This window comes from Trichechus manatus, unplaced genomic scaffold, assembly GCF_000243295.1.
Source record: "Trichechus manatus latirostris isolate Lorelei unplaced genomic scaffold, TriManLat1.0 scaffold00081, whole genome shotgun sequence".
Taxonomy (NCBI): Eukaryota; Metazoa; Chordata; class Mammalia; order Sirenia; family Trichechidae; genus Trichechus; species Trichechus manatus.
The window spans coordinates 8970967-8993749 of NW_004444017.1; the positions used below are offsets into that span (position 1 = coordinate 8970967).

At 39.8% G+C, this 22783-nt stretch overlaps 1 long non-coding RNA gene across 3 annotated transcripts in view; it reads left to right on the forward strand.

The window, feature by feature from the left end:
• Window positions 1-19989, forward strand: part of LOC111821399 (uncharacterized) — a 51370-nt gene extending 31381 nt beyond the window's left edge. Inside the window, exons 1-5 of one of the 3 annotated variants that reach the window (XR_002824829.1) lie at window positions 7748-7782; window positions 9921-9999; window positions 11118-11450; window positions 12664-12729; window positions 19768-19989. This is a non-coding gene — a long non-coding RNA (uncharacterized LOC111821399). Of the gene's footprint in view, window positions 1-7747; window positions 7783-7939; window positions 8409-9920; window positions 10000-11117; window positions 11451-12663; window positions 12730-19767 lie in introns of those variants that run through there. The other 2 variants (XR_002824828.1, XR_002824830.1) reach the window with 2 other exon arrangements.
• Window positions 19990-22783: the final 2794 nt, after the last annotated feature.

Here is a 22783-nt window from a genome sequence, read left to right on the forward strand (position 1 = left end):
CTTTGAACTGGAGAAGTAACAAACAACTTGATTAAGTACTGATATTTTTAAGGAATGATAAAATAATGAAGCCCTAAAGGACTCACCAAGTTGAGACAGCGGACTTTAAACATCCAGCAATTTGTAGAAAGCACATTGCAGGAGAAATATTTGAGCAAAACTGGCCAGCTACTTCCCCACCCCCAACCCATCAACAACATAGTTTAGAATTTGACAATGGACAGAACCATCTCGAAATTCTTGCATGGCATCCTTTGTTTCTACAAGCGCCTGACTGAATTGTGCAGCCCTTAGTGGTGCTGACTCATGCACATCTTTCGGTCCCCTATGTCTCTTTAGTCTTTGTGCAACCATCTTATGCCATCATTTTCTTATCTTTAGAAAGCATATTGTTTCCACTGCCCTGGGCCATACGAAATATTGTTCATTTGATTTCTGGCAGATTTGATAATATGTAACCAATTTGTGTTTTTCTATTTATCCTTTCCAAAATGAAAGACAGAAGAGCCAAATTTTCTCATCAGTTGCAAACAATTCCTCTCCCCCTCCAGCATGATATTATCAGGTAATCTTAGTGACAAATAAACAGAATATACTTTCCTGTAGATGTGTGAATATTCTACATTCCTCCCGAATTGCACTTCGGTTATCCAGTTTTGACATTTTTCTAATCATGTGTTTCAGCAAGGTGACACTGCAGGTTTTTTTCTGGGGAAACACCTGTTCTTCCTGCAAATGAAAAGCTATTGCTCTTACTAAATGGGTTTGAATACCCTGGGAAGATTTCCTTCTGTGGCTTTGTTTTTTTCCTGAAAAGGTTCTACAGAGCTTTCTCGCCTCTCTAGCTTTGGTAAAGGGTAATAAATATTGCTGGAAATTTGCTCAGTTCTCAATATAATAATGGTCCTGTTTTTCAACTAGTGCTGGTGCAAGCTCATGTCATGAGTTAAAAAGAAACTGTTAAACACAGCCGTAAAAGATAGCATTTGCCTTGGGAGTAAATTCCAGTAATTCCCTCTCTCTACAGATTGTCCCAGCAAAAATGCAAAACCAATTTTGGCTGACAAGGAATGCAAAGTTATTTAAGTGGTGAACAATATAAAATTCTTCTGACAGCTCAACTGGAGTGTCTGAAAGAGCCAGGAACTCACTGATCTAATTCCCTCTTGGGAGCTAATTTTATATGAGAGCACGGCAAATATTAACTAAGGAATTGTATTGCAATGCAGATAAGAACTTGCTCTGAAATTTACCACAGTGCACAGGGCCTCATTTTGAACTTGAAAATGTGAAGAATTCTTTACCCAAACTCATATTCCTGATGAAATGTTTAAATAAAATTCCTTACATCCTGGATTTAATTGTGCATTAAAATTGCATAAGAAAAAGTATTCTGACATTTAGGATCTACTTATCTATATCAAAGAGTCAAAGCGTTAGTGGACTCCTGGTATATTTTATTACCACCAAATATAATAATGTGTGAGATAGGCCATAAAGACCTATTTTTATTGTTGTTCTTAGGTGGCGTCAAGTCAGTTCCAACTCATAGTCACCCTATGTACAACAGAATGAAACACTGCCCAGCCCTGTGCAATCCTCACAATCATTGCTGTGTTTGAGCCCATTGTTGCAGCTACTGTGCAATCCATCTCACTGAGGAACTTCCTCTCTTTTGCTGACCCTCTACTTTACCAAGAATGATGTCCTTCTCCAGGGACTGATCCCTCTTGGTAACATGTCCAAATTATGTGAGACAAAGTCTCGCCATCCTTGCTTCTGAGGAGCACCCTGGCTGTACTTCTTCCAAGACAGACTTGTTCATTCTTCTGACAGTATGGTATATTCAATATTCTTCACCAACACCGTAACTCAAAGGCATCAATTCTTCTTCAGTCTTCCTTAGTCATTGTCCAGCTCTTGCGTGCATATGAGACCACTGAAAATATCATGGCTTGGGTCAGGTGCATCTTAGTCCTCAAAGTGACATCTTTGCTTTTTAACACTTCAAAGAGGCTGTTTGCAGAAGATGTGCCAAATGCAATACGTCGTTTGATTTCTTGACTGCTGCTTCCATGAGCATTGATTGTGGGTCCGAGTAAAATGAAATCCTTGACAACTTCCATATTTTCTCCATTTATCATGATGTTGCTTATTGGTCCAGTTGGGAGGATTTTGTTTTCTTTATGTAGAGGTGCAATCCATACTGAATGCTGTAGTGTTTGATCTTCATCAGTAAGTGCTTCATGTCCTCTTCACTTTCGGCAAGCAAGGTTGTGTCATCTGTTTATCACAGGTTGCTAATGAGTCTTCCTCCAATCTTGGTGCCTTATTCTTCATATAGTCCAGTTTCTTGGATTACTTGCTCAGCATACAGATTGAATAAGTATGGTGAAAGGATACAACCCTGACACACACCTTTCCTGACTTTAAACCATGCGGTATCCCCTTGTTCTGTTCGCATGACTGCCTCTTGGCCTAAGTACAGGTTCCTCATGAGTAAATTAAGTGTTCTGGAATTCCCATTCTTCAAAATGGTGTCTATAAGCTGTTATGGTCTACAGAATCAAATGCCATTGTTTAGTCAATGAAGCATAGGTAAACATCTTTCTGGTATTCTCTGCTTTCAGCCAAGATCCATCTGACATCAGCAATGATATCCCTCATTCCATGTCCTCTTCTGAATCTGGCTTGAACTCCTGGAAGTGCCTTGGCAATGTACTGCTGCAACCGCTTGTGAATGATCTTCAGCAAAATTTTACTTGCGTGTGATATTAATGATATTGTTCAATAATTTCTGCATCTGTTGGATCACCTATCTTTGGAATGGACAAAGATATGGCTCTCTTCTAGTCAATTGTCTAGGAAGCTATCTTCCAGATTTCTTTCCTTTTGTTTTTTTACTGTGTTTTAGGTGAAAGTTTACAGAGCAAATTTCTCATTAAACGATTAATACACACATTGTTTTATAACATTGGTTGCCAATCCCACGATGTGTCAACAACACTCTCCCCTTTTGGTTCACATTTCCAATTGTCTACGTATCCTGTTCCTTCCTGCCTTCTTGTCTTTGCTTTTGGGCTGGTGTGCACATTCAGTCTTGAATCCATGGTTGAACTACATGTACTATTGTTTGTTTTATAGGTCTGTCTAATCTTTGGCTGAAGGGTGAACTTCAGGAATGACTTTAGTACTGAGTTAAAAGGGTGTCCGGGGACCATACTCTCCGGGTTTCTCCAGTCTCTGTCATACCAGTAAGTTTGATCTTTTTTGGTAAGTTTGAGTTTTGTTCTATGTTTTTCTCCAGCTCTGTTCAGGACCTTCTATTATGATCCCTGTCAGAGCAGTCAGTGCTGGTAGCTGGGCACCATCTAGTTGTGCTGGACTCAGTCTGGTGGAGGCTGTGGTAGTTGTGGTCCATTAGTCCTTTGGAATAATCTTTCCCTTGTGTCTTTGATTTTCTTCATTCTCCCTTGCTCTAGATGGGGTGGGACCAGTAAACTTACCTTAGATGGCCACTCACAAGCTTTTAATACCCAGACACTACACACCATCTCTTAGAGCCTGGCAAAGTGTGATATTAATCAATATAAAGAGAGAAATCAGGATCTGAAAAACAGAAAAACACAGATTTATAGCCATATGGATAAACATGTTTCTTTAATTGTTACGCAAATTGATTCTGAGTGTCCTAGCACCCATAGCAATAAGGTGAAATACAATCCATTATTTAAATCTTGGTTTCTGAAGGGAAGAAGCATACCAGTTCAGAAGTAAACTTCGTGCTAACACTGAATTCCAAATGGAACTCAGAGACAGTGCAATGAATAACTTATTGATTAATGTCTTCAATAACATTTTACAGCAAATACTGTAGTGATTTAATATGGCAATTAGAGCAACTTTTGTTAAAAACCCAAAGTAGAAAATTAAAATGTAATGCAATAAAAATGATATGATAGACTAAGTAAATATGTCCCAATTTGTAGTCTTATGGAATTCATAAAGAAATTATTAAATATCTAATTTGTGCAAGGTACTGTCCTAGGCACTGTAAAGGAAAACATAGATGAATTAGACTCAATCCTTGTTCTCAAGATGCTTACTAGTTAGTAAGGATGGAAGTGGAGATAAGAAAACGATAACAAGAACTATGATCAAAGGAAGCTCTCATAAGCCCCAAAGGAAGATATAAAATGCTCTGGAGGTTCAAAGGAAGGAAAGATGTGTTTCTTAAACACATCAAATTCAGCTCTACCTTGTGGCTTTTGCTCTTCCCTATGCCTAGAATGTTCTTCTTCCCACTCTACTGCATAACTCCTCCTCTCCCTTTAGGTCTTAGCTTACATTTTGACCTCCTTGGATGACTACCCTCTATGATTCTCTTTCTCAGCCCCTTGTTTCTTTTCTTCATAGTATTCATTACAATTATTTCATTTATTTGCTCATTTACTTAATTTTTGTCTGTCTCCCCATGTAGAATATAAGCTCCATGTAGACAGGACTATGTCTGTCTTATTTGCCATTGTGTCCTTGATGCCTAGAAAAGTGTCTGGCACATAGTAACCCCAAAACAAACCCAGTGCCGTTGAGTCATTTTTGACTCATGGCAAATCCATCTGTTTCCAAGTAGAACTGTGCTCCATGGGGTTTTCTAGGCTGTGACCTTTCAGAAGCAGATCACCAGGCCTTCCTTCTGAGGCACCTCTGAGTGAGTTTGAACCACCGACTTTTTGGTTAGTAGTTGAGCATTCAACCATTTGTGCCACCCAGGGAACTATGACACATAGTAGGCTTTCAATATGTATTTGTTGAATGAATGTGTGAATGAAGAAAAGATCACATTTGGTTGGTAGGACCAGGACAGGCTTCAGGAGAGTAAGGAAACCTTAAAAGCTGGATAGGTTGTAGGTGAGGGTAGGGGAAGAGATGTTCTAAATAGAAAGAAAAGTATAAGCAAAGATTTTGTGCCTAAAAAATGCAAAGCATTTTCTGAGAGCAATAAACACTATTTCTTTGACTGCAAGATGTACACGGAAACCCTGGTGGTGTAGTGGTTAAGAGCTATGACTGCTAACCAAAAGTTCAGCAGTTTGACTCCACCAGGCACTCCTTGGAAACCGTATGGGGCTACTCTGTCCTATAGGGTCGCTATGAGTCAGAATCAACTCGACGGCAATGGGTTTGGTTTTTTTTTTTTTTTAAGATGTATACTTCATTTTCCTGCACCAGTCCACCAGTACCATTTTAACATTTTCGAATCTGCATAATCGTTATGTGTTTTATAATCGCTATCTGAATGTACAACGGTTGTTTCTTTTTTCTCTAAAATGTTATTTAATTGATGATATATCTTATGGTCATCAGTTGCATTTTAGAAAGGAGAAAACAAAGTAATTCAGTTTTACTGGAACATAGAATATGTGTAGGGGAACTGAGGGGAGTAGCACTAAAAAGTTCTGTTGCAGAATTTCTACTGTAGGCATATAAAAAGATCAGGGTGGTGAATTTATTTGATACTTAATTTAGTCAGCGATGGGAAAGAGTACTAACAGAAATTGTAATATGATATTATCTCCCAAAAGAGTTGTAAAAATATTTCTATAGAGTGATATTTTTTCCCTTGGCCATTTACATTTTTAAATTTAACCTCAAGACAAAAACTTCTCTCTACAAAGCCCAGCAGCATCCTTACCAGACTGAGCTGTTTAAGGGCAGGGATTGTGTCTCCAGCAACTATGACAGTGCCTGATGTGTTTTAGAGGTTCCATAAATATCTGTGGAATGTTACATTAATAAACAATTGGTGAATGTATGATAAATTTTTTTTACCATTATTTATAAGAAAAAAATTATTAAATAGATAATGGAGGTGAAGACAATGGTGAGTTTTGAGGCCAAATGATGGTTTAGCTTAGTTAATTATGTTTGCCTTGAGCATTGTATTCTTTTAAAGAATTATCTACATAAGATCAAATTGCTAACAGCAACTCAAAAGGTTAGATGAGAAGCTTAGGAGGCAGTGAGTCTATGTTAATGGTGGTGGAATAATTTGGAAAAGAATAACAAGAATGGTTGTACCACTTGAAGAATGTAATCAGTGCCACTAAATTGAATATGTAGAAATTGTTGAAATGGTCTATCTTTTGTTGTGTATATTTTTATTACAAAATAGAAAATAAAAAATAGCAATAATAAAAATATTTTTGAGGCCAAACAGAGTTAATCTAGGAAAAGGCTTTGGAGGAGAAGAGTGTTTAACCACCGTTTGGAAGCAGGGGTGAGAGACAAGTTGACAGAGAGGAGACATAAATATTCTACTTGGGGAAACAGGACACTTAAGTCAGTTTTATGCAGAAAATATCAGAATATGTGTGAGAGCCAGAGAGTATGCCAGGGAGAATGAAGTGTACCAAGGGAGGAAAGGGAAAGGAGGAAGAGGTTAGCCATGGAGCCAGCAATGACCTGAATCTGTCATGACTCACTTTTACTGAAAGTTATGCGTCAGAAAATATGAATGGATGGTGTTATGGGTTGAATTGTGTCCCCCCAAAAGATATGCTGAAGTCCTAACCCCCGGTACCTGTGAATGTGACTTATTTGGGAATAGTGTCTTTGCAATTGTTATTATTTAAGTTAACACGAGGTCATACTGGAGTAGGATAGACCTTAATCCAATATAATTGGTGTCCTTATAAGAAGAGGAGAAGAGACACAGAGACATGCAGAGGGAAGGTGGCCATGTGACAATAGAGACAAAGTTTGGAGTTAAGCTGCCACAAGCCAAGGAACACCTAGGACTACCAGAAACGAGAAGAAACAAGGAAGGATCTTTTCATAGAGACTTCAGAGACAGCATGGCCCTTCCAACACCCTGAATTCAGACGTGTAAACTCCAGAACTATGAGACAATAAATTTCTGTTGTTTTAAGCCACTTACTTTGAAGTAATTTGTTACAGCAGCCTGAGGAAACTAATACAGATGTTTACATGTAAATGATGCCTTTTCCTGGCAATTAGCCTTTCCTGATGACATGTCCAAAGTAACTGAGCTGAAGTCTCACCATCCTTGCTTCTAAGGTGCATTCTAGTTGTATTTCTTCTAAGACTGATTTGTTCATTCTTCTGAAAGTCTACAGTATATTCAATATTCTTTGCCAACACCTGATGACAACTAACAACAACAACGTGTGGTTATTGAAGTCACTCAGAATGTAGGCAGGATCCCTCTCACACTTGTCACCAATAATCTCCATGACACTAAACATGGGATATTTTCAGTCCTCTGTATACTTGAACTTCCAGTAGCATCTGACTCTATAAACCTCTCTTTACTTTTACTTTACTCTTCCCTTGGCTTCCACAACACTAGGTAGGTTTTCCTCCTACCTCCCTGACATTGATTTCTCTGCTTCCTTTCAGGATCTTCCTCCTTCACTCTGCCATTCAACTCTAATGAGTTCCCTAATAATTCGTCCTCCATGGAAGCAGCAGTCAAGAAATCAAATGACCTATTGCACTCGGCAAATCCGCTGCAAAAGATCTCTTTAAAGTGTTAAAAAGCAAAGATACTACTTTGAGGACTAAGGTGTGCCTGACCCAAGCCATGGTGTTTTCAATGGCCTCATATGAATGCGAAAGCTGGACAATGAATAAAGAAGACTGAAGAAGAATTGATGCCTTTGAATTACAGTGTTGGTGAAGAGTATTGAATATACCAGAAGAACAAACAAGTCTGTCTTGGAAGAAGTACAGCCAGAATGCTCCTTAAAACCGAGGGTGGTAAGACTTCGTCTCATACTTTGAGCATGTTATGAGGAAGGACTAGTCCCTGGAGAAGGCCATCATGCTTGCTGAAGTAGATGGTCAGTGAAAAAGAGGAAGACCCTCAACGAGACAGATTGACACAGTGGCTGCAACAATGTGTTCAAACAGCAACAATTGTGGGGATGGCTCTGGACCTGGCAGTATTTTGTTCTGTTGTCCATAGGGTCGCTATGAGTGGGAACCAACTTGACGGCACCTAACAACAATACTTAGCCCTAGCTCCCTTTCTCCTCTTACTCTCTACATTTTCCCTAGGCAACCTCACCCAAGACCATGGCTTCCCTTCCTGTTTGTATGTCTATTTGAATGTTTCTGCCTGTGCAGCTTCAGAGGAGAGGGAGGAATGGGGCAGGGAGGGAGGAAGGAGGACATATGCCTTACCCGTCAGATCAGTAGAATCAACGCTGGTGAACAAAGGGGCGACAGATGTCTCAGCCAGATTGCTCCACATCTGGATCAGGAGTTTAAGTATGATTTGAAAGGCACCGGGCCAAAACAATGTTTGAGGAAGTTGACTCGTGCTGTGACTTCACAGAAAAGAATGGAGGAAGGATAAGCTATGGCAGCAGTTCAGCCACAAGGTGACTAGAATCCAGGATGTCTTTGACTATAGAAATGGATTTGAAGGAAAGATAGGTTTATAATGAAAAATTGGCACAGACTGGTAGTTGAAATTGTAGGAATAAAAAAAGTGATAAACAGTGAAGCTAATGTTTTATGGAAGGTTTTGCCTACAGATGCAACATGCAATTGTTAAATTTTGTTTACTTTGTTGTTGTTGTTGAGAATATATACAGCAAAATATACAGCAATTCATAGTTTCTACATGTACAGTTCAGTGACATTGATTACATTCTTTGAGTTGTGCAACCATCCTCACCCTGCTTCTCTGAGTTGTTCCTCCACAATCAACATAAACTCACTCCCCCCTAAGGTTCCTATCTAATCTTTCAAGATGCTGTTGTCAATATGATCTCATATAGATAGTTCTTAAAAGAATGTAATGCTGAAGGTGGTCATGCAATCTTTTTGCTAGTGCTTTAAGTAAAGAGAGCACTCCTGCTGAAGATAAACAAGAAGACCCAGTTAGACCATTGTGATATTTTCCTACCCGTTCCTTCTTTCTCTTTCTACTTCATCCTCTAAGGCTGAAATCTGTGCAAAATTCAGAAAAGGATGGATAAAACAGGTCAACAACAGAGTCTTATGCATATATGTGTGTATGTGTATATATAATTGTATATACATATATGTATATATAGTCCCTCTCTGTTTTCCTTTTTTATTGGTATTTTTGGTTCATAAAAACCTCACCCTTACCCTGCTTCCCCCACCCTTCAAAAATAACCAGCTGCCGTTGAGTCAACTCCAACTTATGGCAACCCATCTGTATCAGAGTAGAACTGTGCTTTATAGGGTTTTCAATGGCTGATTTTTCAGAAGTAGATCACTAGGCTTTACTTCTGAGTCATCTCTGGGTGGGCTCAAACCTCCAACCTTTCAGTTAGCAGCCAAGTGCAGTTAACTATTTACAGGACCCAGGGACTCCCCCCTTCAAAAATAGCCTTGTTCTAGTCCTTTATAATTATTTTTGACATACTTCCTGAGCTTAAAAAACAAAACTCAAAAAAGGAACATGCATTTTCTTTTTAGAAGCCCTGGTGGCACAATTAATTGCTTGGCTACTAACCAAAAGATTGGTGGTTCGAACCCACCCTCGGCTCTGTGGGAGAAGACCTGGTGATCTGCTCCCATAAAGATTACAGCCAAAAACCCTATGGAACAGTTCTACTCTGTCACATGGGGTTGCTATGAGTCAGAATGGACTTAATGACACCTAACAACAGCAACAACAACAATTTTCTTTTTGTACCTAGCCTTAAAAATACAAAGGATTAGTGTTACAAGTCAAGCGTATAAGAAAAACCAACCAACAAACCTTGATTATTAATAATGGCCAAATAAGGATATTAGGCAATGTCTCCAATAAAGTATAATCCTTGTCCTATAACTTTAATATAACAAATATAGAGTAACTAGTATAGAGAGGTTTTTATTTGCTTATTTGTTTGTTTATATTACTCCTTCTTCAGGTGACAGTACTCCAAGTTTGTTTGGGAAACTATTGGAGACAGTCTGTTGCACTATTAACCGAGCCAGCAAAACAAAGAGGTAGGTACATGAGCCAAGCTAGGTCAATCAGATGCTTGCTCCCAGGAATCTGAATCTTGAGCAGAGGAATAAAAAGACTGAAAAAGATCACTTTCTGCTTGCTATCTGGATCACCATGGTCTTTGTCTTTTCTGAGACTGATTATCCAGCTGAGCTTTCCATTCTATAAGCTAGCACATAGACTAGAAAACTCCTTCTCTGCCTACCTTAGCTAGTTTCCTGTGCTTCTCATCAGAATTTTTTTTTTTTTTTTGGAATGCTTACAAGTGCGAGGCACTTTTCTAAAGGCTTTGTGAGGATGATGTCATTCGAGCTTCACAATTATTATTACCATTTTACAGATGACAATGGGCCTTAAAAAATTAAGTAACTTGTCAAAAATCACACAGCTAGTGAGAAATGGAGCTGAGATTTGAACTCAGGTGGTGTGATCCCTGGTCTTCAGTATCTTATCTCTGGGGAAGAATTCTTTAGGAAACTCATTAAGTGGACCTTTTTGCAATGAAGGCGTCCCTAGGTGGTGCAAATGCTTAACATGCTCACTGTTAACCAAAAGAAAGGCCTGGTGATCTACTTCCAAAAAATCAGCCATTGAAAACCCTATGGGCCACAGTTTTGCTCTGACACACATGGGGTTGCCATGAGTCAGAGTTGACTCGAAGGAAACTGGTTTTGGTTGGTAATAAAAGTAGGGGGCAGGGATCTGAGGCTAGATGGGAGAAGTTGAGACAAAGGGAACTAAATTGCTTTCTGTAATAAAGTAATAGGGTCTTGAGAGTGCTCTCTGACATTTAAAGAGAGGTTTAAGGAGTCTGAGACTCAGAGAAAGCTATTGATGTTAGAATAAGAGTGAGTCCTTGCAAAGGCAGGAGCCTGGAGTCTAAGGAGAGAGAAGCCAGTGTGTCTGTTAAGATGTTTTTGGTTGTAAGTAACAGAAAACTGAGCTCAACGTGGCATAAACAATAAAAATATTATTCACAAGGAGTACAGAGGTAGGAATGTTCAAGATAAAATATTTTGGTGGGCTAACAATAATAATAAAGACAAGTTTTTTTTTCCTCTTTCTTTTTTTCTTCTTTTCTTTCTTTCAAGCTCTTTGTTGTGTTCTTTGTCCTCAGATAACCCCATCATGGTTGTAAGATGGACACAGCTGTTCATGCATCACCTCTGAACAGGACAGTACTTGGAGGAAGAGACTATTTCTTTCTGTGTGTCTCTCTTGGGAGAGGGGAACCTTTCCTAGAAGCAGCCCAAATTTCCTTTCATGCCTCATTGGCCAGATTACATCACATGTCCATGCCTAAACCAACCATTGACAATATAATTACTAAGACCAATCAGGATGCAGCCCTCAGACCTGTCTGAGACATGTGGTGCATGGAAAACAATGGATTTCTGAACAAAATCAAGGCTGCACAAGAAGGTACAGAGAGAATTGGAGTGAACACTGTGTAAGTAATCAACAAAATCTACTACATACAGTAAGAGAGTCTCTGAGGCCAGTGAACTTCGGGAACTGTGATGATTATTGCAGACTGTAGAGCCAGAAAGACTTGCGTTTGAATCATGACTCCTTAACTTGCCAGCTGTATGACAGTGGGTGTAAGGATGTTGTAAATATTAAATAAAATAATGCATGTAAAATTCTTCGCACAGTTTCTGACACATAGTAAGTGCTCAATAATTTTTAATTATTTGATTATATTTTATATAGAACTTTTACTCATTTTCTGTTCTAAGCTCAATTATCCTCTATTTTTCCAGATGTTTAGTAAAAATTCATTATATGGAACAGCCTTATGTTAGAGGTACTAAAAGGAACAAAGAAGTTATGTGCCTTTATGGAGAAAAGCAGTGTTAAGAGAGGACATAAATTGCAGGAAACAAGATGGTGAGAGGGGATTAAGAATTGAGCTGGGAGTAAGATTTGGAGCAAGAAATTATAGACTCAGTAAATTTGAGTGTTCTTCTCAGGAGAGCAGAGCTACGTGCAATGGGAGCTTGATTTACTCTAATACTAGAGGGATGGGTGGAGCATTTGGGTTACACATACATTTAGAAAGAATGATGAATAACACTGACACTAAGCTCTGTAGGAACTCATAAGAAAGAGGAATCACTGTGAATTACAGTGGTCAGGAAAGGCCTCACATGATGTGTGAAACTTAGAGAATTTAAGATTCAGCAAAGGGAAGACGAGAGCTTTCTAGATAGAGAGAGTGATAAGAACAAAGTGGTAGAATCAAGAACATGCAAAAGATACACAAATACCAAATGGGGTTATTGCAATGGTCAAAGTGTGCTATAAAGGTGGAACTAGTTAAAAATTATTTTCAAAACAATTTTGACCAATAGAGACTCAAATTCAAAATATCAGTTATTCAAATTTGTCAGTTTTCTAAAAAACATGGCACAAATGTAAAGTCATAAAATTATTTAACCAGTAGTTGACTAGCATGAGAAAATGTTAATCTAGACATAAGTAATAAGAATAACAACTACTTACTGAATGCTTAATCAGTAGATATTGTCATGTCATCAAATCGCCAATCACTACTGTTTCTTCTAAAATATATGAGGTAAAAGGTAAAGAACAAGGTACAGAATAAGTTTTTGAAGTGTGCAAGTGATATGATTAGTGACTAATCTGGCTACCATCTCCAGGATGTGTTGGAGTGAGGAGAGACAAGACAGGAGACCAACTGGGAAGCCTGAGATTCCAAGCATGAGGTAATAAGGACTAAGGGCTAAGATGTGCTATAAGAATGAAAAAAGAAAAGACGGGGTGGATTTGGCAGATGTCTAGACCTGCACTGATTCTTTAAGCTGTCAGCACTACCCCTGCCTCACACAGTCATGACCACATTAAGGCAGGCCTCCACGAACTCACCAGACACACCCTCAGTCCTGAACATTTTCCCAACCTGTTTCCCACACTGCCTTCTGATGTGCTCTTGGACCCCTTCTCCCACTTACTGCTTCACCTCACTCTTCGCACTTCACCTGACATTGCTTCCCTGGTTACTTACTTGGTTTCTACCATGTATAGGATGTTTTCAGCTACAAGAAACAAAGCCTGACAAATAGTGGCCTAAGACCATCAGGATATTTGTTGTTTACTTAACAAGAAGCCTGTCTCAAGGTTGGTTTGGTAATTCAACGATGTTATCAAGAATGCTGATTTCACCGTGTCTCCTCAGTGATACTTTAAAGTGTTAAAAAGCAAAGATGTCACTTTGAAGACTAAGGAGCGCCTGACCCAAGCCATGGTATTTTCAGTCACCTTATATTTATGTGAAAGCTGGACAATGAATAAAGAAGACCAAAGAAGAACTGATGCATTTGAATTATGGTGTTGGCAAAGAATACTGAATATACCATGGACTGCCAGAAGAATGAACAAATCTATCTTAGAAGAAATACAAAGAGAATGCTACTTAGAAGTGAAGCTGGTGAGACTTTGTCTCATCTACTTTAAACATGTCATCAGGAGGGACCAGTCTTTGGAGAAAGACATCATGCTTGGTAAAGTAGAGGGTCATTGAAAAAGAGGAAGACCCTCGACAAGATGGAATGACACAGTGGCTGCAACAATGGGCTCAAACATAGCAATGATTGTGAGGATGGTGCAGGACTGGGCAGTGTTTCCTTCTGTTGTACAAAGGGTCGCTATGAATTGGAACCAACTTGATGGCACCTAACAACAACCGTCTCTGTGAGCCAGCAGTGTCTCCCCTTGTGATTGTAAGATGGCTGCAACTGCTCTAGCAGTAAAGAAAGATACAACTCCTGGCACAATAGTATCCAAGCTGGAAGTAAGGAAAGGAAGACAAAAAGGATTTTCTCCTCCCTCTCCTCTTTTTTATCAGACAATAAAGTCTTTCCCTCAAGCCCTCAACCAACTTCTGATATAGCACTGGCCAAGTCTGGGTCATACGCCCACTCATAGACCAAACACCTGCAAAGGAAACTGGGTTCAACATGATTGGCTCAAACCAGTCATCACTCATACCACGTGCTGGGCATTTTTTTCCTGAATAAAGTTAGGGCTTGGTTAGCAGGCAAGAAGGGGGAATCGTAGTTGAGTAAGCAATTCTGAGTGTCTGCCACGCACAATGACCACAGAACCTCAGCTGATCTGTATATAGCTTGTCCAGTGTAATCACTTCTTACTTAGCTGCTGCAACCCCATCCTCAGTTCTTCCATCCCCTACCTTTCCTACTACCCTAAAGGGAAAGGACAGTTCTTGTTCTGGTTTTCCCTGAATCTTGAAACAAGGAAGATGTAGACAATAATCATTACAAAAGAAGAACTGACTGGACATGGCCATTGCCTGCATCTGTGGGGCTAGGCTGAATGACATTATAGGATATTTGTTGTTCTTACTGCCATTGATTCCAACTCATGGCAACTCCATGTGTGTCAAAGTAGGACTGTGCTCGACAGGGTTTTCAGTGGCTGATATTTTGGAAGTAGATCTCCAGGAATTTCTTCTGAGGCACCTCTGGGTGGACTCAAACCTCCAACCTTTCAGTTAGCAGCCGAATGCATTAACTGTTGTACCACCCAAGGACTTTATAGGTTATTAGTGAGGTCATTTGAGCCTCTGTTATAGTTTTACCTTATATATAAAGATTTGGGAATTTATCTCTTTTGTTTTTAATCCTGTAATATGTCACATTGTTGGATTTTAAGGGGGTGGATAATATAAACATCAAGGATTAGGGAAAAACAGTTTGAAGAAGAGCAGAAAGAAGAATAGAGCATGCCAATGTGTCTGCAGATGACAGAGTCTTTGTAAGCCTCTCTCTTATTATCGTCTCTTTTTTGTGGTTCATTTGACAGTAAAATTTCCCTCAGTGTTTTGGCATGGATAAACCTTGGCAATGTCTCTTTGAAAAAATAATTATCATGTATTTTTTCTTGTTAAAGCCAAGCAGATTTTTTAAATGGTTATAGCTCTGGAGTATTCATTAGTAAAATCTATTAGGTGTTTAAAAAGTGGGTATCATTAGAGCTCTGTAATGTAGCTAATTCCACTCCACTGACCTCTGCATCTACTTTCTTATTGTTCTTTATTCCTACAGCTCTAATTACCATAAATATAAAAGGGGCATACATTTCCTGTTCTTTTAGAAGTTTTTTGCTTTATTCCACCCCCGATTCTGTGCTGCTCTGTCCTTACAAACATAGCCGTTAGCCTTCATGCCCTGGGATTTATTTTTGATTTTCAAGGAACAAGAAGGCAGATGACTAGGAGGGGCCAACCCTCTCTGACCTGGTGGGCTTCTCCATCTATTTACCCCAAAATAGGTTGTTATACATCATTCCAAGTCATATTTATGTCAGGGCTTTTCATTATGCTAAATAAAATCAGTAAGAAAAACTGAGCTCAGTTGAGAACCCTAAGGAGGAAACACTTTTAATTAAAGAGTGACTTTATTTTCTTTTCTTCTGCCCGTCTTTCATAGCCCTTACCTACACACACACATGCCACAGACACATTCTCTTCCTGTTCTCTGGCCACCGTGGATTACTTATCATTCACAGAAAATACCTTAGGCCTCTATAACCAGTTGCCATCACGGTGACTTCAACTCATGGCGATCCCATATGTGTGAGAGTAGAACTGGCTCCATAGGATTTTCAATGGCTGCTTTTTTGGAAGTAGATTGCCAAGCCTTTCTTCCAAGGTGCTTCTGGGTGAACTCAAAACTCCAACCTTTGGGTTAGCAGCCGAGTCTTAACTGTTTGCACCCCTTAGGGACTCCCCAAGCCTGTATACCTTTGCTCCATATATTCCCTGTGCTTGGAAGGGCTGTTTGCCTGGCTATTCGGAGTTATCTTTCAAGCCCTGTTCAAAAGTCAGCTCAGTGTGAGACTTTTCTAGAGCTCACTTCCATCTTCCCTTAAAGGAATATTTAGACAGCTGCTGTCGAGTTGACTCCGACTCCTGGCAACCCTATGTACAGCAGAATGAAATGCTGCATTTTTCTCACAATGGTTGGCATATTTGAGCCCATAGTTGGCCATACCTATGGTGCCCATCTGTCTCACCGAGGGTCTCATTCACTCTTGCTGGCCCTCCACTTCACCAGACAGGATGTCCTCCTCCAGTGATTGTTACACCTTGATGACGTTTCTAAAACAAGCATGTCCAACAGTGTTCTGTTGTGATCCATGAGGTTTTCATTGGCTAATTTTCAGAAGTAGATTGTCAGGCCTTTCTTCCTAGTCTGCCTTAGTCTGGAAGCTCCACTGAAACCTGTCCACCATGGGTGACCCTGCTGGTATTTGAAACACCAGCGGCATAGCTTCCAGCATTAACACGCAAGCCGACAGTATAACAAAATGACAGACAGTTGGTGGGAAGGAATATTTCAACCCTTCTTCTTCTCTGTATACCCATAACAGTTTGTAAATAGCTTTACTCTAACGCTTGTAATGTTGTCTCAGTCCCTGCCTGTCCTGGCCCCGCCGACTACTGGCTGGAGTCCAGCTTCACCCTGGAGAGTGTTTGTTAGAACCAAGGTGCTGCTATCCACTTCCCTGTCAGCCCTGATACTGCTTGGAGACACCAGCTGTGGTACCCCCACCCACAAGGTGGGGCCTTTGGGTACCAACATCAGCCCTCAGCAGCCAAGCTAGCCATGCCTCTTTGGGCATTACAATTGGGACAGCTGACTACTCTTTAGCCTGATTTACTCCCTTCTCCTCACTGCCTTTCTTTACTGCTAGACTGTGAGCTCCTTGAATGTGGGGACTAGACTTTGCAACTTGGAGATGATATAAATTGCAGTATCTCAAGCAGTGATAGTGAAAGTTGTGTTAAAGTCCTCAGTTGAATCTGCTTTGAGTCATGGTGCATAGGGTTCCAAAATAGCAGCTCCAAAGACTGTTCCCTTTGTGAAGATTTCTTCAAAAACAAGCAGCGCACAGAAAAGGAAAAAACAAATGCTCTTGAACATCTGAAATTATATTTAACCTTATACTCATAATAAGAAAAGTAAAATAAAAAAATATGCGGAGATACCATTTTTCACTAAGTAAGTAAGTAAAAAGCAACAACTTTGCTAACACACGCGTTGCTGAGGATAGGCAACAACAGGCACTCCTGTGCCATAGATGCACACACCCACTGACCCAGTAATATCATTTCTGGAAATTGATCCTATAGATACACAGGCATATGTGCAAAACAACGGACATACAATGCTAATTCATTTCTATTTTGTTTGTAATAGCAGAAGTGAGAAACAACTTAAAATTTCATCAGCAATTGTTGTGTGCTGTCAAGTCCATCCTGACTCATAGCGACACAATGTGACAGAGTAGAAATGCCCCATAGGGCATAGGGGTTCCTAGGCTGTAGGTAGCTCTTTTCTCCTGCTAAGCTGCTGGTGGTTTCAACCTGCCAACCTTTGGGTTGGCATCTGAGTGCTTTAACCATTGCGGCACCAGGGCTCCTTTCCAATACCCTTAAAGCGATTAAAAACAAAACAAAACAAAAAACCAAAGAACCTAAATATCTTCCATATGTTAGAATATTATGCAGCCAAAAATGTCATGGAAGTTTTTATGTACGAATATGAAACAATGTATTATTGGGAGAGAAACAGGGTGTAAGACTCGAGGGCGGGGGGAATGGGGATGGCGCAGGGGTACAGATGTAGGAGGGAAGTTTTAATTGTTTATCCTTTTGTGACTTTACATGTTTGAACCATGTGAGTATATTACTTATTTAAAAAAAAAAAATACATAAAAAAGTCCGTTTATAACTATAGAAAACGATGTCTTCTTCCTAACACTTAGCGTTTAGTAGATATTCAGATTTCCTAGAAAACAGAGCCTGAGGCAACAGCTTTACATACCATCATTTTAGAGAGGGGTGTGAGTCCAGGGAACTGAGAACGAAGAGAAAAAGGGAATGAATCAGGGCAGGAAGGAGAGTGAGTACAAGGGGCTGTATTAGTGAGCTGGCCACAGCTTCCCAACAAGACACAGCTGGTGGTTTGGTATCCAGAAAGCCCATAGGAAACACTGTATCTCTTAACTGTTGAGGCCTCCCAGTCTCCTGACTGATTAAATTCTACCCCCTAAAAAACAAAAACAAAAAACAACTAGTCAACTTCAACTCATGGTGACCCCTGGGTGTCAGAGCACAAGTGTGCTCCATTGGGTTTTCAGTGGCAGATTTTTTGGAAGTAGATCACCAGGCCTTCCTAGGCACCTCTGGGTGGACTCGAACCTCCAACCTTTTGGTTAGCAGCCAAGTGCATTAACTGTTTGTACCCTCTAGGGACTCTCCTGAGGGGACATTAATTCCTTTGTCTTACTGTGTCCTACTGTGTTTTCCAGCCCCTCTAGGAAGCCTCTGGTAAAGGCAATATGCACACGCAGCGGTCCCTCCTTATCAGGCGACACTGTACCCAGGGACTCCTCATTCCATCACAATGATGGTGGCAGTGGTGGGAACAGAGGCAGCCAGAGCTTTAAAACTAAAAGAACAGCAGGAGCCATCAGTAGGAAGCATAGCAAGTGTCTGAGGTTTGGGAGTAGAGATCAACTATTGCTGAGCTATCTGGGTGGTACATAAATGATTTCAATACAGTAGGTGCTCAGAAAGGGATTTTTGCTTCTTTTGTTTGTTTGATTGGTTGGTTGATTAAAATAGTCAAGGTATTTCCTGTAAAATCATAAATCTGCGAGGATACAAGAGCCTAACCAATTTAAGTTTCTCAAACCAATGATGATATTCTTGTTGTGCTACGTTATTCTACATTCTACTTCATTTATGTTTATACATGGTTGTGTTTGTACCCCCTTACTACCACATACTTTCAATAAATTAATCTAAAATATGTATTCTACCACCTGTCTGTCAGTTTGTCCTATTGTGGTGGCTTGTGTGTTACTATGATCCTGGAAGCTATGCTACTGATATTTCAAATACCAGCAAGGTCACTCATGGTGGACAGGTTGCAGCGGAGCTTCCAGACTAAGACAGACTAGGAAGAAAGGCCTGGCGATCTACTTCTGAAAATTAGCCAATGAAAACCCTGTGGATCACAACAGAATATTATCACAAACAGAATAGTGTTTGTCTTAGTCATCTAGTGCTGCTATAACGGAAATACCACAAGTGGATGGCTTTAACAAACAAATTTATTTTCTCACAGTTGAGGAGGCTAGATGATGAATTCAGGGTGCTGCTCCTAAGGGAAGGCTTTCTGTCTCTGTCGGTTCTGTGTGAAGGTCCTTGTTCTTTGGCTTTTTGGTGATCTTCATGTGGTGTGGCATCTATCTTCCCCCATCTATGCTTGCCAGCTTGTTTGTTTAATCTCTTTTATATCTCCGAAGAGCTTGACTCAAGACACACCCTACACTAATCCTTCCTCATTAAGATAACAAAGATAACCTATTCCCAGATGGGATTATAACTACAGGCATAGAGGTTAGGATTTACAGCACATATTTTTGGGAGAACAATTCAATCCACGACAATGCTGGAAGATAAGCCATCTAGATTGGAAGGCAGTCTAAGTACACAGTGGCCATAACAATGGACTCAAGCATACCATTGATCATTCAGATAGCATAGGACTGGCAATGTTTTGTTCTGCTGTATAAGGGGTCACCATGAGTTAGAGCCAACTCAACAGCAACTAACAGCAAAATACATATTACCAGATTGAAGATATTATTCTGAATGATGCACAGCATATAAAGAAGTAAGACATAGAATCTTCCTTCTGCAATTATTACAGGAATTCAAGGATTAAGAAGCAATACTGTACAACAAAACAGCACAAGACATGCTCCACCAGTGAAGTGATGAAAGAACAAGTGAGCAATAGAGACAATAAATGCTGCTAGATTTGTGGGACTTCTTTGTGCCTGGAGTTGTCAGGAAAGACTTGATGGGGAAGCAGCAACTTGAAGTGGACTTGAATTATGGACAGTACTTGCAGAGGAGAATAGAAATGGTGAGGACATTTTGGATGACAGCCCAGCCTAAGCCCAAGTTCTGAAACTTGGGATGCCATGTGTAGACTTTGTTTTTGGTAAATAAAAATAGGGTGGTTTGAGACAAGGTAGGTTGGGACTGTGTTGCAAATTCTGTGTTAAAAAATGAAAAGCAACTAAAATTATCCTGTAGTCCAAAGGAAGTCATTGGAATTTTTGAGTAGAGCAGTCACTTGCCCTGTTGTGAATATTTGAGAAACAGATCCTAAAAAACAGCCGCCACTAGGAGACTTGAGAATAAATGACTACAAACTAGTTGCCATTGAGTTGATTCTGACTCATGGCAACCCCGTGTGTGTCATAGTAGAACTGTACTACATAGAGTTTTCCATGGTTTATTTTTTGGAAATAGATTGCCAGGCCTTTCTTCTGAGGTGCCTCTGGTTGGACTTGAACCACCACAGAAGACATTTTCCCCCCATGGAAATGCCTATGGTAAGCTTAGCAAATTCTCAAGGAGCTTATTTCTCTGGAAACAGATCTTGTGCATTTCTGGAGCTTGGTAGATTATCGGGGGGCTGTTTATAAAGAAAATATTTTGGCTTTTGGCTCTCTATCTTTCATAGCAGAAGCATTTTAAAGGTCTGGGTAGTTAAGGAATTCTTAAGTGGCAGGCTTTAAAGTCTGAATTTAGATTAGGTTGGTAAAAAACTCTGAATCCCTGAATGAAAGGTGGAGGCATTATCAGCAGCATCTAGGAGTCTGAGGCCAGCGCCTACCACATCACATCCTCCCCTTTCTGCTATCAGTTGGATACAACAGGAAACTGACGAAGGTGCTAGGCAGTTTCCTTTCTGCTCAGACCTGACTAGTTTCCTCTGCAGCTTGCTCCCAGCTTATTGTAAAGGAAAATCATGAAATACCAGTCAGTTTCCTCCAGTTGGATCAAGCCTAAGGCAAGGAAGGAAAAGCAAATTTCTAAGATTAGTCAATTTCCCTTTGCAGCTATAAAGTTGGTTCAGGGCCTTAGGCTGACCCTTGTCTTTAAATGTTTCTCTCTTACAGCTCAGCTTTACATCATAGGCAAGATAAGGACGTTTGGCAAAGCAAGCAACACGTATTATGTAATTCTTATAGGAAACCTTAGGGTCACTCATGGGAAAGCTGCCCATATACAACAGTTTGACAAGCTTCTTTTAATTGCCCTCTTACTTTTAATCAGACTCATTAGTTCAAGAGAGTAAAAAACATACGGATAATTCTAACTGATATACCCAGCAGCCAAGTTCTTTTGCTACTTTCTCAGTATGATTAAGAAGGAGATATTTCCAAGGAGAACATTTACGCAAAATCAGCAAAGGAATCAAGTTAGTTTAGAGAAAGAGACAGGGTTGAACTATTCCAAAGAGTGATAAATTGTCTTATGTCTTAGTAATAAAATTCAGCTAACCTCAATTTTCTGGGTATGAGAGGGAGACACCATGACCTGCTGAAAAATATAACTAAATGTCTGGCATCTGAGGACTCTGGCTTGCTTTATAGACGTAATTCAACTTGAAAATGGAAGTTACCGTTTAAAATATCTTCTCAGTGAACTTAACAATGTGGACTAACAATACTGTATTGGAGTTCACATTGAAGGAGAGTATATTAGTTTAGCAGCTGGACAATTCTTCCTCATCATATTCTATTTCCTGTTGTTTTAGCTTAACAGCTTTTAATTTCCCTTTGAAAATCTCCACAATTTCTGTAGTTCATATTTGTTATTCAAATAATATTATCATAAATTTCCCTTTTATAAATTAGCATGATTTTAAATATTCATACTGTAGTAATTTCTCTAGTTAAGTCATAAACTGTGATTGCGGAAATGGATGTTGTGGTTAGGTGCTGTCGAGTTGGTTCTGACTCACAGCGACTCGATGTACAACAAAACAGAACACTGCACTGTCCTGCGCCATCCTCACAATCATTGCTATGTTTGAGCTCATTGTTGCAGCCACTATGTAAGTCTGTCTTGTTGATGGTCTTCCTCTTTTTCATTGACCCTCTACTTTACCAAGCATGATGTCCTTCTCCAGGGACTGGTCCCTCCTTCCTGATAACATGTCCAAAGTATGTGAGAGCATTCTGGCTGTACTTCTTCCAAGACGGATTCGTTCACTCTTCTGGCAGTCCATGATATATTCAATATTCTTCGCCAACTCATAATTCAAAGGCATCAATTCTTTTTCAGTCTTCCTTATTCATTGTCCAGCTTTCACATGCATATGAGGCAATTGACAACATCATAGCTTGGGCCAGGTGCACCTTAGTCCTTAAAGTGACATCTTTGCTTTTTAACACTTTAAAGAGGTCTTTTGCTGCAGATTTGCCCAATGCAACGCGTCATTTGATTTCTTGACTGCTGATTCCATCGGCATTGATCGTGGGTCCAAGTAAAATGAAATGCTTGATACTTTCAATATTTTCTCCATTTATCATGATGTTGCTTATCGATCCAGTTGTGAGGACTTTTGTTTTCTTTATGTTGAGGTGTAATCCATACTGAAGGCTGTGATCTTTGATCTTCATCAGTAGGTGCTTCAAGTCCTCTTCACTTTCAGCAAGCAAGGTTGTGTCATCTGCATAAAGCAGATTGTTAATGAGTCTTCCTCCAATCCTGATGCCCTGTTCTTCTTCATACAGTCCAGCTTCTGGGATAATTTGCTCAGCATACAGCATGAATAAGTATGATGAAAGGATACAACCCTGATGCACACCTTTCCTGACTTTAAACCACAAGGTATCCCCTTGTTCTGTTCAAATGACTGCCTC